Below are 15,550 nucleotides of genomic sequence, written 5' to 3' on the forward strand. Positions count from 1 at the left end.
GTCGGCTTGAAGTGCGTCTCAGTGGGGGTAGCTATTTTTTTTTTTGGGGGAACTTTGAAAAACTTTTTTTTGGCTTACAAAAAAAAAAAACAGCCGCTTGTCTGATTGCAAAGTTGCTGCCGATTTGCTAATGCTGCTGCTCCAGTCAAAAGTTGAAAGAGAATTCGAGCACATATACGACTTAATGCGAAATCATTAATCAAAATCCACAACTGGCTAAAAAAAAGTCACCGAAAAAGCAGTAGTGTGAAGAATTGAGAAAATGAGTTGTGAAGAGTAAAATTTAAAGCTAATCAATGTGGAGGTGATTACACTGAGAGAAATTTGTTTTTGAAACAAGCTCCGGATGATTCGCTGGTGGTTTAGATCACAAAGCGGCGAAAGGTTTAAATTGTCAAAAGAGGTAAAGTCTTTGGATTTATTTCTCGCCTATAAACTGGGAACCTTATAACGCTCTAATTGAAGATGAGATTCCGATGAAGATGAGATAGCTGCCAAGTGGATTTTTCAACAAGGTTTGAAGACTTCTCTCAGACAATTTATTTTTAAGACGCACGTAGATTTCAGCGGTGTTTTGCAGGCAATTTACACGCCGGAGAAGTTGGGAAGCACAGTTGACCTAGATCCATCAAAATCCGACTTCGTTTCAGATGGTTAGGCTGCTATCAAGGCCGTTATTTCAATAACGAATAACTCTATATGCGTTCGAAAATCCCGAAAATACCTACAATAAATAGTAAATATTGCAGATGCATCGCTCTCGAATTATTGCTCGATGAGTTTGCTAAGGATCTCAAAACCGAACGTAGGTACATCGGAATACTAGCGGGACACTCAACCGTTGGCCATATGGCCGTCAGGTTCTCACCATGGTATTTAATTGAGAGCTTCTAATTCAGAGCGCCTGAAATTTCTGGAACAGAACTTTTACGCCAACTTTTATAGTTTGCGGAAAACTTTGTTAGGGCGGTTTGCATGCATAAACAGGCAGGCCTGGGAAAACCCTTTGACTATTGTTAGAATTATTTGGTATCAGTGCATGGTGCATTCCTTGACCTGTCTGTCGTTTTCTTATTCATAATTAAGTTGGCCATGGTGCAGTTTCTTGTTTTATTAAATTGCATCAGTTTCTGTGATAGGTGCAGTTTGTTCCTAATAAGGTCCCTTTATATGGCCAAATTGTGTGACTAAAGGCGTCAAACAACCCATCAAATTTCAGTCTTTCGTTTTGTTTGAATCTAAATACAAGCCTTAGAATACAAAATTCATTTATTAACATTAAAATGAAGTCGTATTCATCTTTTGCTTTGCTACTTTTTTTGTATAATTGGATGGTTTCGCTCACACGAGTAAAACAAAACATCAAATTTCAGTTTTTGATAAAGTTATATCACCACAAAAAACCTTGGGCGATTTTTTAATAATTTATTAATTTTAAAACGTATTCGAATTCGTATTTTTTCTTGCCCCTTTCTTGTTTTTTATTTAAATTCTTCTGTACTTGTTTGTTCACTTAGTGTATCGATTTGATTAAACGACTATCAAATTTGATGAAAATCAGCTCCACTTTGATTTTGGTCAAACAGCCATCAAATTCATACATGTGACGTATTCACTAACATACCAAATTTCACTAACACATATACACAGTTTGATCAGACAATTTGACCATGTAAGGTCCCTATAAGGGAGGCAAAGGAAATATATTTTTATAAAAAATGTGGCAGCTATAAGGGGACTGCTATATGATTACGGGTATTCTCTGAGTCTTGCAAAGCCCTCTTGCACGGTGCACGAATTGCACGGTTTGCAATGCTATCCCATACGAAAACCGGTTTTTACCGTGCAATATGTGCACCGTGCAAGGGTTTGCAAGACTCAGAGAATACCCCTATTGTTTCATGGCTATGCCATAATCTTGTCACGGAGGATATTTATTTATGCGTAAACAACTTTCGAACTCATCAGAAGCTCTGATTTTCATGTCTTGATATAATTCTTATTAAATATTGTTTTAAATTAATCTTTTACAATAGTTAATTTTTGTTTTATCAAAAATGAGGAAACAGGCTGAAAAAAGAGGGGAAAACATCGCAATAACATCAGGAAATATGTATATAAATTTGGTGTTTTCAATATAGCAGTCTTATCGATAGTTCTCCTACTTCATATGTAAAGTTATTCGTACTAGTGTTCGCCCAGCGGTTGAAATTCAACCGATAAAATTAAGGATAGTTTATGTAAGTTGAATGAGCTAAAATAACATTAGTTGGAATGGGTTAAGTGGAGGGGAGTTTCGCTTAGTACTTGGCATAACATAACATAACCATAACATAAGAATAAATAACATAACATATGAAGCATAACACACCACAATATAACATCGCACACTCTTCAGCTGTATTTCCTTTTTATGCCTTTTTTCACCTCTATCTAAATCTTATTTATTTAGGTTCATTTTATGCCAAATGATGTTGCCTTTGATGCCACATCAAGTGATATCATGTCATGTGGTGAAATTGGGTGTGGTGAGCTGCGGTGTGGTGGAATTGGGTGTAGGAGTTACGGTGTGGTGAATTTAGGTGTGGTGGATTCAGGTGTGGGGAGTTAAGTTATGGTGAGAAAGTTGAGGTGTGGTGAATTTTGGTGTGGTGAGTTGAGGTGAGTTAAGGTGTGGTGAGAAAGTTGAGGTGTGGTGAATTAAGGGTGGTGGATTTACGTGTGGTGGATTTAGGTGCGGGGGTTAAAGTGTGGCGAGTTGAGGTGTGGTGAATTTAGGTGTGGGGAGTTAAAGTGTGGTGAATTAATGTGTGGTGAGCTCGGGTGGAGTAAGTTTTTAAGTTAAGATGAGTTAAAGTTAAAGGGTTATGATCTTTATCCTTATCTTCATCTTCATCTTCATCTTCATCTTCATATCCACCTTCGTTTGTATTTAGGTTTCTTTACTTTTATTCTAATCTTTGCCTTTATCCCTTTCTTCCTCTACATATTCAACTTTACCTTCTTCCTTGCATGAATCTTAATCTTCGTAGATCTGATTTCTAAACTGATGCTTAGCAGATTTCTTTAATTCAGTATCAATATTAAAGCAATGTCATTGATGCCACATAAAGTGATATCATGTCATGTGGGGAAATTGGGTGTGGTGGTTTGCGATGTGGTGGAATTGGGTGTGGGAGTTACGGCGCTGTGAATTCAGGTGTGGTGGGCTTAAGAGGTGCGGTGAGTTTAGGTGTGGTGAATTTATCTGTGGTGAGTTGAGGTGTGGTGAATTTAGGAGTGGGGAGTTAAGATGTGGTGAGTTGAGGTGTGGTGAGTTAAGGTGTGGTGAGAAAGTTGAGGTGTGGTGAATTACGGTGTGGTGGATTTAGGTGTGGGGGGTTAACGTGTGGTGAGTTGAGGTGTGGTGAACTAAGGTGTGGTGAATTTAGGTGTGTGGAGTTAAGGTGTGGTGAGTTGAGGTGTGGGGAGTTAAGGTGTGGTGAGAGAGTTGAAGTGTGGTGAATTACGGTGTGGGGGTTAAGTTGTGGTGTCTTTCATCTTCATCTTCATCTTCATCTTCATCTTCATCTTCATCTTCGTCGTCTTGGTCTTCATCTTTATCTTTTCCTTTATCCTGATCTAAATATGTCCATTCTTTTCTTCATTTACATATTCACCCCCACCATTGTTATTGGGTTAGGTATTTAAATTTTCCTTCCTCTTTGTCTTTATATCTCGGTTTCTTTACTTTTATTTTAATTTCTGTATTTATCACTTTCTACTTCTCCATACTCAACTTAACCTTCTTCCTTGTTTGAGTCTAATCTATTCATATACATACATACATACATTTTATTCCTGAACTGCTGCTTAGCACGTTTCTTTAATTCGCTATCAATATTAAAGCATACATTTAGGGGGCATTTCCGCCCCAACCATGTACATGTATGGCATTGGTATTGGTGTGACTTTTGAATTGATTTTTTCAGTATATTTTAAACTGATTTGAAATTTTAAAAATTGCCTGCACATCAGCATCAAAATACCTTTCTAATGATATATAATTGTTTATACCTTAGAAGTATAGTTTAGCCGTAAAAGGGGTATAAAGGAAACATGATTGCCTATTTATATAATGATGATGATATGTACAAGTATGTATTTTTAATAAGATTAAAATTGTTTCTACAAAATGAGAATGTGTTTTCTGCCAGCATTGTTATTATTGCATAAATTATTTCAATATGTATGTATATAATGCTCAATAATACTCAATGAGAAGTCAGTCACTTGTGAATGAAAATACTGTGAGTACATATTTCGTTTTTGCCGCCTACTCACTTAGCTAGAGATTCTAGAAATTGCTTTTTATTTAACACCTGCATGGCTGATTGAGAAGCTTTGCTCATCGATACGTGTTAAGTATACAAGTATGCGCATACTTATGTACATACATAACACATTTCTTAATAAACAGTACATTGAGCTTTTAACTTTTTAAATCTCACAAGACAACTCGGAAAAGACTGTTGGCATGAAATGATGTCACTACTATGGTATTTTGTTTTTGCTTACGATTTTTACTTTACTGTTTTATTATTATGTTTTTTTTTTTCGTTTGGTTGGCACAAGATAAACATCTTGAAGGGTTAATGTAGAGAAATTTCGTCATATAGACCTTATTTGGGATTTTAAAATTTTTAGCTGTAAAAGTGAACATCTTTTCCATATAAAGAAATCTTATGACGAATGGCGTCTGGAATGTGGGTGGTGAAGTAGAAAAAAGCCACAAATGCTGTAAACATTTAAATCTTAAACTGAAATTATAACAAGTAAATTATTTTTTGATCAAATATGGACATATTAAGTAAGTATTTATATCCAGATTTTGAATCGGAATAATATGAAAAAAAAACAACTTCAACTGAATCAGCTTAACGTCAAATGGCGACAACATATCGATAAGTAAATCTTTCCGAGAAAATTATAAAATTGTAGGATTTATAAAAAACAGAGGAATATTTTTTCGGTATAGAGAGCGGGACTGAGAGAATTAAAATTCCGACTTTACTACATTTGGACCACCCTAATGTGCATACATTCCTATAACTAAGTAAATGTACTTTTGTAGTAGTGCAGAATATTGTACTAGCAAAATAATGAATAAAGCTGTGGGCAAACGGACTCTCCTTAATACCATATATGTAGGTAGAATGGTAAACGGACGGTTAAAGGCTGGGAGACAGAGCAGGTGTAGGTATCTATGGACCTGGCACCAAACTCGCAATTTCCGTAGGCAAGCAATTCTAACCTGCGTCAAATTAAACCTTGAAAAGGGTTTATAGGGCGTAGAAAGGCACCTAGCAGTTATACGGGCCCTCAAAAACATAATGATGATCCAAAACTTGTTAAATACGGCTTTAACAGACTTCAAGCTCTGGCGAAAAATACAATGACACTATGCTTGCTGCCGAGCAACTTTGGCAACGAGATCGCTGATGAATTGGCGAGAGAAAGAGCCTTAATTACTGAGTGGGTACACTCTGAACGCAGTTAGTACTGGTCAGGCAGGCTAGGCTCTTTGACTACCCTTTCAATAAATCGTATGTTATTTAACTCATCAGAAATTACCACAGGCACTTAACTAGCAAAAACAAACTACTATCTTATATGAACCGAATAGGTTTTTGTCGAAGAGTCGGACTTCCGGCTTTGCTTTAAGGACGATTAAACTTACAAACACATTTTCTTTTGACCCTAGGATCAGAAACTTAGGAATGATGAGTTCGACTACCTAGGTTAGGCACAGTTCTTAGAGGTACAAAGACCTTTCAGTTCACGATGTTATTATTGCTTTTTTTCTACCTACCTATTTACATATGTATAAACGAATAGAAAAAGTTTGCAGTACCGAACTCAATATTTTCTAATAAAGCTTGAAATATGGCTATCAGCCTTCAATACCATTGCCTGGAGTTCAATTTTGGACAGATAGGCCTCATGCCATACAGCTTTAGATTTCAGTAAGGTGGCAGAATCCACTTCCCGCTCGAATAGAAATTCAAGCGGTGAGACCAAAACTCTAATCTGATCGCTATTGCCACAGTTTTGCGCATATAAACAGTGTGAATAGGTACATTGTGTTACCAGATACGTTTGCGAACTTTTAGTCTTATTCATAAGTGCTGTATAATGCTAAAACGCATTTCCGTCCTTTCAAATCATTGTAGCGATCTTCTGGGCCTCCTTTTGGCAGCCAGTTCTAGGCCATGAAGTGGGAGGGGGAGATAAGCGCTTCAAAGCTTAGTCTGAAATCTAAATGAGGAGGGGTCTCAGCCTCCTTGCTAGCTCTCTCCTCCCTGCTAGCGCTTCTACATTGAGCTTATAAAAATTGGTTTCCGATACTATTCTGAATGACCCATTATTGAATAACCCAGTTATGTCTAGAAAAACACGTATGGTGCACTTTCTATTTATACTCTGGGAGGGCTCTCACTTCGAGCTGTTACGACTAGTACAGTCATGCAAGGTAAAGGATTATCATTAACGAAGTTTTGTTACGACTTTTTACTTGGCAGAAATTTGCAAAGCAGAACCCTGGCTTAACGAACCAAAATTATGCTCAACAAATCATTGATCCCACCCGTCCTATAATGGTGAGACAAACAAATTATTTATTAACTAACTAGAATCCTTTTTGCAGAAGAAAGTTGGCTATTGTCTGTCGAAGCGCACCCGCTGTTGGAAGGTCTTCTACCCGAATACATTAGAATGGTGAAGTGTAAAAGAGTCTTAGTGTGAACAAAATGTCTGAATAGGCAGATTTCGTTGTGAATTATTTAAAAAATTTTCACAAGTCAACTTCTGTTGTTACTCAACTACTAAAATCGAGATGAAGTGCACATATCGCAAACAATAAAATCATTTGGTTAGTGTGAACTCAACCACAAAAGCTGTCAAAACAATTCTAAATCACTTCGCACACAAACCGCTTTGGTTTCAGAAATCGAAAGCAATTCCACAAATAACTAAAATCTATGCACGAAAAATGCATTGGAAATGTTGAATAACCACAATTGAGAGTGCGAAAATCCGCGCAGTGCGAACACTAGCAGTCACATCTAAGCGCTAAGGCAGGTGCGAATCAAAAGAGTTGCCAACAAAAAAAAAAAAAAAAAAAAATGAAACGCAAAGACAGAGTGTCAGCGTATGAGCAAGCAATACAATTCTACACCTCGAAAAACTAGAAAATAGTAATATTCAATATGCGTCAGTGCAAGAACCAAAAAATAACAAACAAAAAAATAGAAAGTAATCTGCTTCGCTGCAATTTGCCAAAAAAAAAGTGCACTACGATTTATTGTCACGGTGTTGGTGTGAGTGTGCAATTGCAGGCAATGGCAGGTTGTGGCAGCTCGCCTTGTTTCAGTTGATGTCACTACTGTTGAGCTTGTTGTTGTTGTTGTTGTTGTAGCCCATGCAGTCGTCAACGTGATGGCGGTTGCAAAGCGCAGGAAATCGCTGCCGCCTTTTCCGTTTTGTGTCACTTTAACTGACACAAATACGCCTAGCAACAACAACACCAACGAGAGCGAAAAATGCAGTCATTGATTTTTATTATTTCTTTTTTTTGTATAGTTTTTAGAATTGCTTATGCGAATGTGAGCGACCACCAGCAACAAAAAAAAAAAATGAATGCAAATAAAGCCTGACATTGCGTAAAATAATATTTAGTCAAAATAAAAATCGAAACGACTTTTATTCTTTGAACTTTAAATAGCCAAGTCAAGTGTAGAGGGCCAGCATTTGAACATTTGGAAGTAAACAAATTTTAACGTTTTGCATAAGCTTGAAACTAGTTCAATGGAAATGGTGGAAATTCATTTGGGCATTAAATATAATATGACTTCACTTGCCCGCCTGTTATCTTCTGGGTACAGGTATCGTCGGGCTTTTGGTGTCATGGTATTTGTGAGTGTTGCAATATTGTATGCAGCTTACAGCATTTGTTTTCAAATGCAGCTTAAATTTGCATATCGCAAGAGCAAATGCGTGGGCATCATTGCCATTTACGTCGTTACGAACTCTACATATGTACATAATATATATACTTATATACATATGTTTGTTGTTGTCGTTTTCCAAATTGCACAAAAATTGCGAAGTTGAGCTATGTACTACTGATCCGATTTGAAAGCCTTTTGCCTCTCAAATGTACGTAAATAGATCAAATATGCAAATCTATTTGATGATATTTTGATTGCGAGTACTATTTACTCGGGATTTTATATCACCACTGTCGCAAATAGTTTTACGCTTTGGTAAGTTTTTTTAAATTTCGCAATAAATGGTAGTCTAACAGATTTCCTAAAGAATGTGCCGTTGTTGTTGTAGCAGCATACCAATTCTTAAAAGGTTTTCGGGGAATGATGATGAAGTGGCAGTCCTCTGGCAGATATAAATCTGGGTCATTACCGACTACGTAGGCCCGAGATTTTTGCACTAAAAAAAAAAAAATTAATTTAATTTTTTATATATTATGTGAAACATATTCTGCATACGTTTTTATAATTATTGCCATAGCCGCCTAAGCGATTGCGGCCGAGCTGCACTGGTACGCTAACGCCAAGTCGCTCTTTTCAACACTACACAAAGAGTTTAGTTAGGTCAAATTAATTATGTTTCTCTCAGCATTTGATTTGATAATGATTACATTTTTTGGTTATAGCTGGACCTCTCAAACCTGGATTCGCTCTCTCCCTCCGGAGTATGGACACTCCGGGCTATGGGCTATGTTAGCAAAATTTAATTTCATAACGATAATAACCGATCGGTGTGTACCCAGGATGGCTCCTAGAGCGATATTCTCTGCACACATCCGACAAAGGGGCATATGGGGTGAAAAGGTTATCTCTGGGGCAAAGGATCGGTGAATATCTTCACGGATGGGTCGAAGGTTGATGGCTGATTTCAAACCCTGATAATTTCCATAGATATTCGCACGATACAAATAATTTTTACGGTATTTTCCCTGTGAAAAATAATAAGTTTTTGACAATTGGAAGAATACAACTTCGAAAGTCTTTTTAAAACGATTTTTCATTTTGCTACGTTAGAGCCGTTGCCGAGAAACTTATGGATACGAATACATATACACAAAAATTGCTCGTTTAAGGTAATTAGAAAAAGGGGCAAAATTTCCCGCAAAGCCCCCTCTATCAGAAAATTCTGTATCCGCCGCTGGCCTCGGATGACTTCCACTTCAGACTGATTTTGGTTGCGGGGCACAGTAACATTGCAGGAAACTCCTGTGTCGATGAACTGGCCAGGCAGAGTACCCTAGAAGCCATCACTAGCGAAAGGGAAGTTATTGTGGTACCTATGGCAACCTGCGGACTGATTCTGGACAAATGGGCTCTTAGTCGGCTCGGCGAACGCTTGGCGGAAACATCGACATGCAAAGTTGAAAGGTTCTTTTGGCCGGTAGTTGATCAAGGAAACTTCTACAGCTAACTAACTAAGCGAAAACTCCCGGTTTTGATGAGGGTTCTGTCTAGGCAGTGCCCCATGGGAATTCATGCGGTACGGCTTAATATTGCTGCGGACCCGATGCGCCGCAACTGTATGTAGGACGATGAGGGGGAATCATCTCAGCACTATCCTCTCAGCTGCCCTCCCTTGCGAGGCTAAAGGTTTAAACATCTCGTGTCGTACTTCATGATTGGTCCAGAGCAACTCTCTAGAGTGGACATCAGCTGTTTGCGGAAGTTCATAACCAGCTCCAAGCGATTTTCTAGCTTTACTGGTTTACCTGTTGTACCGTTCCCGGATAAGTTTTTTTTTAGTGGTAATCCAATGGACATTCAATAACAGTCGAAGAGAGCCCCTTTGAGGGCTGACATCTTACCAAGCCTAATCTAACCTACCCTTTAGCATTTCCTATTGCATTAGAAAGCCAAAACTGGATTAGGGGCAATTTAATTTGTGAAGAAAAAACCATTATCATCCCAATAATTAAATTGAAGGTAATCTATCATGAATCACTTAAATCCGGAACTAAATTTTTAATTCAATGTTGCGTTTTTCGCACAAAACCTGAAAAACAATTAGATGTACATTAAAATAATTTTCTAAATAACAAATAAAAAAAAAGGCGCACAAATATGACTGTGCATTTGCTTGCTATAGAAAAATCACAGTCACAGCTAATCGCATGACTGCATTCGAAAACAATTTTATACGCCCATTTGAGTGTTTTATCTGGTTTTCTTTTTTGGTTCAGAAAATAATGCACAAGTCATTTTCTCATTTTCAACCAGTTTTCCTTCACCAACTATATATATGCACACATTAGGGCGGATCAATTTGTATGGGAGATTTTTTCGACTATGCGCGTATGGAACAGAAGTACGTGTAATTCTAAGAAAATTTGCCGAATAAACCATTGGAGTTTGCCGAATTGCGAAAATAGGTTTCTTAATATTTTGTTATCGTGTCGTAAAAAAGAGCTTAAATTTTGTATAAAACATACTATAAGGGTTTCTTTCGTCTAAGGAAACCATTTCTATACTCAAATTTTTTTTAAACTTCCAGCAGACAGCAGCAATTTGGCAAACTCCTAACTGATTTTAGACCCATGGTTTCTTCGGACATTTTGCTAAGACCTAAGCGTAGAATCCTCACATAGTAAAAAAAAATCGACCCGCCCTAATATGTATATATATATTTATAAATGTTTAACTGCATGTTACCATTGAAAATATGTATGTTTGTACGTAAATATACACAGCTAATTGCACACGAATACACAACAGAGATATGACTAATTGCACGCATTTAAGTTCAATGCCAATGTCAGATTCGCTCGCAGTGCGGCCGAGTTTTATATAGCCAAGTTGTGCATTCATAAATTAGTATAAGCCAATACGCGTTCATTTACATACATACATACATACATACATATGGTATTGGCCGACAGTCGTCATGCGACAACGCCACTAATGAGATCACAACACCAGCGTGAATTCACCGTTTTTTTTTTTTTAAATCTACGACGTAATTGTGAAGTGAGCGATGAAGTTCATTTGGCGCTTTGATTGCCCCGTAAACAATTTGGAAAAAAAGTGAAATCAGTGCAATGTGAATCGAAATCTATGCCACGCTTGCTTTTATTTTTATTTTGACAAATTTATATGACCCAGCTACGGTTATGATAATTCATATATTTTCTAGCCAACAAAAAGCAATAGCTCAAATATTTATCTGCCCATTATAAATTTAATGCAGTTTTGTTGATTGTTTTTTAATTTATCTTAGCAACTCAAATCATCACCAGCCTGGGCTGCTAAGTAATTCAAGGTTTCGATTTTCGCTATTAGCTCTCATCGCGGTTACCTTTGTTCGCCCAATGTAATAAATATTGAGTAATTTTGCAAATATTTACATGTTACAGCTGCAAAACATTACAGCAAGTCATCTCTTCAATTCAACGCTTATCGTTTATCGCTTAATAAGCTTTGTTAAATACAAAACTTAGTGCTTAACAATTTATTTAAAAGCATTTTTATATTTGCAGTTATATGTATGGCTTTGTGAAATTCAGGTTTTTGTAATTTTAATTTTATTTTTGTTTTTTTTTTAAGATGACATCAGTATTTTTTATGGTCTCTTAAAAAGAGCAATTAATTGCTGCTGTCAATATCAGTGTCGCTAATAGCGTCTTATTTTGTATTCAACAGCATTAGGCGTACACAATAACAAACAATTTTTGTGCCGAATTTAAAATTTCGGAAAATAAACTCCAAGCGAAGTGGCTAGTGAGCTCAGAATAATTTAGATTTACATGCCGCATGACGAAGAGGTGGAAAGCTTTGTCAAAACGCAGGCAAACACCAATAACGTGGTGTCTATGCGAAGTCGCGACGCTACGTCTGGGGAAGCTTGGTCCAAAACCTTCAGGGAGAGTCTGTTTTTGTATCAATCAATTTAACTACATACAACATCTGGATTTTTATTTTAAGCGCGGAGATCCTTGACCTCACTCTGGTTTGCTCTGAGTCAGTAGATCGGACTGGACGGTTCAAAGTGATCATCATGGGTACACTCCATTTACCCTTTCATAATCTGGAAGAACTTGGTGCTTTCCGAAGCTCGCTGGATGAACTTGTCGAAGTTTACAGTTCTGCATGCAGAGATGCTCTTAAAAGCTCATGCCTGCCTTAGTTCCCTTATTTAGGTTAGGCGATTTCTCGAATAGAATTGTAAAGTGTTTGAGAAAGCTTTCATTTAAGATGGATCACTACCGACCGCCGAAATACCAGTACGCCTTAAAATAATTTGACATCTGTAGTTCCAGGTGTATCGTTTTCAATATTTTCCAAACTTAATGTCCTTTGATGTTTCCACTTCGATGACGCTGGCGCGGAGTATTTGTACTGACTTAAGTCAGTCGGAAGAGTTATCGAAAGGTTCGGTGTTTTTCTCAGGAACTCTCCATATATTTTTTATCTTATTATTTTAGGAAGAGGTATCTACATATATAATATTAAAGCAGCAAACTGATGAGTTGCTAATAGCTACTTTAATATTTAAACGGTAATTAGAGCCTCTTGCTCCCCCTCAGTGCACCTAAAATTAGGTTTGGTTAGGTTGATGTGGTAGTCGGTTCAATGTCCAACTAACCTAGACCTTGCAGGTCCAGTATGCTACCACTGTAAAACATGGAAACCTCAGTGACTGTTCTGTATAGAACTATTTTGCAGCTCTTATGAAGCGTAGGATTGGTTTTATTCCTACACCGAATAGTTCCGTGAGAGAGCTGAAAAAGTCCCTACCTCTTAGCTAGGAGAGGCTGCGCAGTTCTTATGTTCTATCCTACCAATTTGCGGCCCTAATAGTCTATTTGGTGTACAAGTACCTTCGTCTAACCATGACCTATTGGCCACTTGAATGATTCTATTTCTAATCCTTAATTTGCAGGTTGCCAGTTGATTTGATGGCCTACTGGCTATCTGAAGGTAGTAATCGTAGTCTTCGTTACGGCATGTGTATTAAGGTACACTGCCTCCTCTTTTATAGCTAGAACTTCTGCCTGATAAATGTTCCAGTGGTCCGGAATTCGGGCAGATAATTCTTAGAAAAACTCCGTAGCCAACCCGTGTACAAATTTAATTCCCCGCTTTTCCATGGTCTTGCTCTTTGCCACTCTCTTCTTGACGGGATGTTTGTCTTAAAGGGACTGTCGAAGGTTTAGGGTTGGAGTAATCGATTTCTTGGTTACAATTACCCATAGTATGGAGAATAGATTCGAGCAATGTTTGAATCTCCTTTGGTCGCGATAAAAATATCTTCTACTTGTAAATACTTAACGTATATAGATGGATATCAGGAACTGTGATAAGAATATGCAAAGAAGATGAGTTAGATATGCAGGTAGGGTATATAACACAGAGTCCTTTGAGTAGTGTGTGATATTGTTGAGCTTCCTTGGCTCCTTCCGAACCCGCTACTATTGACTTTAGTTTGCGCTGTGAAACTAAACTAATATCATCCGTTTTTGTAAAGGCTAGTGGTTAAAAATCAATAAACTATATTCTTGTTATAACCTTGTTGATTGTGGCGACTTATTTAATAATCTTTTTTTTGCATAATTCATTTAAATATTACAACAACGTTAATAAAAGACAAAGAGCATAAGTGAGGGAAATGAAAATAATATGCGTAGAAAAGAAGGCACACTCTCTTTATGCTTCTACCTATATATTTTTCTTACTATACAAATAGTTAGCATTCTTCCTCTTCTTATTCTTCTTCTGTCTTGGGTATAATTAAAATAACACAAGTGCACTTGTGGATATGTTACGGTCATGCATGTTTAACATCGCGTGTGTCACACATGTGCCATAAATGCAGTTACTTTATTATCATAGATGGTGGATAAAGTTGCATTATACATCATGCTGTACATTTTAATTGAAATGCATTCAAAAAAAAAAAAAATGCAATTCATTTACAAATACATGCCACAGCACTCTACTACATCTGCTGCATACTTCTTGCCTGTTTGCTTCTAAATGGAGTCAGCATTTTTTTTGTTATATAATACAGACACTTGGCAATGAAAAGCATAGAAGCAGAAAAGCAGAGAATATTAACGAAAAAGAAATAGCAAAATGCTACCGGTTGCGAGTTTGTGACTTAAGTCTTTTGTTTGATTTGCCAGTTTGTCAGAAATGGTACATATCTGTATGCATACGTGTATGTATATATGTATGTATGTATGTCATATGCTCGCAGTTGACTTTTGAGTTGAGGCTCTAAATTTAACTGTGAAATTGTTCACTACTATAACAGTACCTACTTTTCTCGTTTCTCGACTACTAACAACGTAGCGGCACATGCTTGGGTTTAATTACGCTGACTAAGATCAAACTGCGCGCTTTTAAAGAAAAAGGTGAGAGAAGATGGTGATAAATGAATATGTATAAGAAGGAGCATAGAAGTTTTATTTGTAAAATTCCAAATGTTTTGCTTTTTTTGGCCTGAGAATCAATCTCATAATTAGCTGGAATGCATACTTATGTAGTAAATACATATGTATGCCTATGACTGCTGAATTTCATAGTTCATTAGTAGCTTCGAAGCAAATACAAAAAAAAAAAATATATGAGGTGTCTTTAAAATTCGGTCAGGGTATTTCCGGGATTTTAGCTGCAAAGCATGAAAAGTGTTGATTATCATCTGTATTTATGTACATAAGGGCAAAAATATTTACAATGAGTTGATCCCAAGGCGAAAGGCATTAATTTCTGTCGCCGAAAAACCTTTTGTATAAATTTTAAATGAAATTTTGTAGAAGCCTTTGTACTCAGAAATGAAGTTAACTATTCTTGTGAGAAGGAACTTGCGAAAATTTCTTCGTCGTTAGTGTATAAATAAGTGTTTACTTCATTAAGGTCGCTTATCACAGAGTAGGATTTATGGCGTGTAATAAGCGACGGTTAACGTAAAAGTGGAAGAAAATCTGATATGCAATTGCAAACTTTACAGACGGTTCCTAATAGCACAACATCATATGTATGTGTGATGTTTTTCTAAAGATGAGTTCCGCATGATTGTGTATTGGGACACTAAAGCCCTAGCAGAAGGTTGACTAATCTGGATATGTGCGAAAATATTGCATCTAATTTGACCATCTCTTGACGAACCAAGAACATAGGTCCCCGAAAACAAACATTCGGCTCTCCATAAAACACGAACGGGGCATATAACCTCCAACCATAGGGATGCAAAGTCTGTATATTTAATACGTAATCCTGATCGAATATTTCGCACTCGCATAAGTTTTCTTTAAATTTGCATATATGTACAATAAAACCGGTTGCTTATCTTAAAAATGGTACGGCGCGTTCTATTAGGCGAACAAGCGTTATTAATCTCCTATTGGACTTAATAAAAAAAAAATTTTAGTATCTTTCTTGGTTATTTACGGATTTTCCGGGACTTTTTTTTTGGACTTTTCGAAACCCCTTAGCGATTTTTCGGAAAACTTTGCTTTTTTTGGGACAAA

Source organism: Rhagoletis pomonella, unplaced genomic scaffold (assembly GCF_013731165.1).
Source record: "Rhagoletis pomonella isolate Grant_MI unplaced genomic scaffold, Rhpom_1.0 Rhpom_scaffold_01084, whole genome shotgun sequence".
NCBI classification, from domain to species: Eukaryota; Metazoa; Arthropoda; class Insecta; order Diptera; family Tephritidae; genus Rhagoletis; species Rhagoletis pomonella.